Below are 2,422 nucleotides of genomic sequence, written 5' to 3'. Positions count from 1 at the left end.
ATATTTCAATTTCCCAGTGAGTAGCCCCCCCCCTTTTTCTTTTTCATTGAGAGAGATTTTTGCTATAGGGTACGTCCACTCGCCAGAGAGACAGAAAGCGAGAAATCACCCCCCGGGGGGGATGGCCACGCCACAATCCCTTCTCCTCTAGTCTCCTCTTGGGATCTTGGGCATGCATGCACACACGCCCAACATGAGTTTAAGCCACTGGGTCTGGGTCTCGAACCATGGTCGACTATATGGAAGTCCAGTGACATAGCCATTCCACCATCTGCTGGTCCCCCAAGGCTTTTCTTAATTTCAAGATGGCTACAGTTGGTACCAACAGGTGGTGTGGTGGTTAAGGTATTGGACACTCCCACATGGTCTATTATGGTTCAAGTCCCAGGCCAGGTAGCTTATTTTCTCACTTTTTCTCTGTGTGTCTTTCTCTGGTCAAAATAAAACAAATGAAAAAATAAAATTAAATAAATAATTTTTTAAGAATTATTTTATTTTTATTTTATTTATTTTAATTTGACCAAAGAGTGACAGAGTGAGGGAGAGAGCGAGAGATTGTGAGAAAGAAGCTGCCTGGTCCAGGACTCAAACTGTGGTCGGCCATATGGGAGTCTAGCATCCCCATCCACCACATCATCACCTGCTAGTCTCTAAATAATTATTTAAAAAAAAGAAAAAAGAAAGATGGCTGCAGTCCTGCTAAACTTTAAGCTGGCCTGCCTCACCATGGCTAACACATGTTGAATGCTTACTTCGTATCTGGCTTAAAAACACATTCATTACTCATTTAATCCCTACGATAAGTGATGATTTAGTGATGTAGAAACTGAGGCTTGGATAGCAGAGTTCCTACTCCCAGTCACCATCAGACCGTTCCTGCTTTAGGGCAGGACTCATCTGCTGACCTTCATCTGGCTGTAGCTGGCCTGGTGGACCTGGGCCATCCATAACAAGGGCAGTAGGAAATAGATAGAACCAAGAGTAAGCACCCTTAGATCCACCAGCTGCTCTGTAACTGCTTACCTGGGCCATTTTGCAGCATTCTTTCCGCCAACTCTGAATCAAGTCTGTTTGAATCGAAATGCCTCATATTATCCTGAATTCCAAGAACTTCAAGCCTTGCTGGTCTCCCTTAGGATACAGCTAGGTTTGGGCCCATAACCTGTAGAAGGGCCCACAACCTGCTCTAGTACAGCTAAATAAACAAGGAACTGTGAGGTGAGGCCAGTTCTTTTTTTATTAGAATTATTTTATTTTCCTTTTTATTTATTTTTATTATTTTATTTAACTTTATTTATTTATTTTAATTTGACCAAAGAGGGACACAGCGCATGAGAGAGAGAGAGAGACAGAAAGTGAGAAAGCAAGCCTTCATCTGGCTCACCTATGGTCAGACATGTGGGAGTTCAGCACCCTTAACCACCATGCCACCTGCTAGCCCCTATTTATTTATTTTTAATTTGACCAAAGAAGGACAAAGTGAGGGAGGAGGGAAGTGAGAAAGCAAGCTGCCAGGTCTGGAACTTGAGCTGCGGTTGGCCATGTGGGAGTCCAGTCTTCAACCACCACGCCACCTGCTGGCCCTGAGGCCAGTTCTAAGAGGAACACACATAACTTGGAGGAAGTCTACTTAGGTTGACAGAACAAATACTGGGATACAGAATAGGGATGCAGAGATGGCTCCCAGGGGGAGAACTGGGGATGAGACTAGATTGCTGAGGGGAACAAGTAGAGGTCAAGGTCAGATGTCATAGAACAAACAGCACAACCCAGAATATCAGGAGTTTCCTAATAGGAAGGTGGCCCAGCGGGGAGAAATTCAAGAAGGGTCAATATTTGAGAGCCAAGTCAGCTGTCACAAGGTAGGCTTCCCCCTCCTGCACCGCTGTTGTGGGTTGCATCGTGTCCCCCTAAAATGTTTATATTTAAGTCCTACACTCCAGTACCTCAGAGTATGATCTTATTTGAAAATAAGGTTGCTGCAGATGTAGCTAAGATGATCTCACTCAGGGGGGCCCTAAGCCTACATGACGGTGTCCTTGTGAAAAGAGAAGTTTGGAGACAAACACACCTGTAGGGAGAATGCCATCTAAAGATGAGGCAGAGTAGGGTGCTATTTTGAAGACTGCGAGCAAGTCGGGCTGGTCTTGTGACCTAGTGGTTAAAGGAGCTGCACCCCCCATGGTCCACTGTGCAGTTTGAATCCTGGCACTGGTGATTTGAAAAACACACCCAACATGTATGCATATGTGCCCCAAATTCTAACAGGATGGAGCAATGGAGACAGGATTGCAGTGAGAAACATACCCCCAATGGGAAGTACTTTTTCCCTCTCCCTTTCTGTCTCTCACTGGCCCTCTCTGAGAAAAAAAGAAAAAAAAATACCAGCAATTCACTAGACTTGTGGAGAGGCATGGAATAG

Source organism: Tupaia chinensis, unplaced genomic scaffold (genome assembly GCF_000334495.1).
Source record: "Tupaia chinensis unplaced genomic scaffold, TupChi_1.0 Scaffold000416_1, whole genome shotgun sequence".
NCBI lineage: Eukaryota > Metazoa > Chordata > Mammalia > Scandentia > Tupaiidae > Tupaia > Tupaia belangeri.
Note: the sequence above shows the minus strand (reverse complement) of the source record.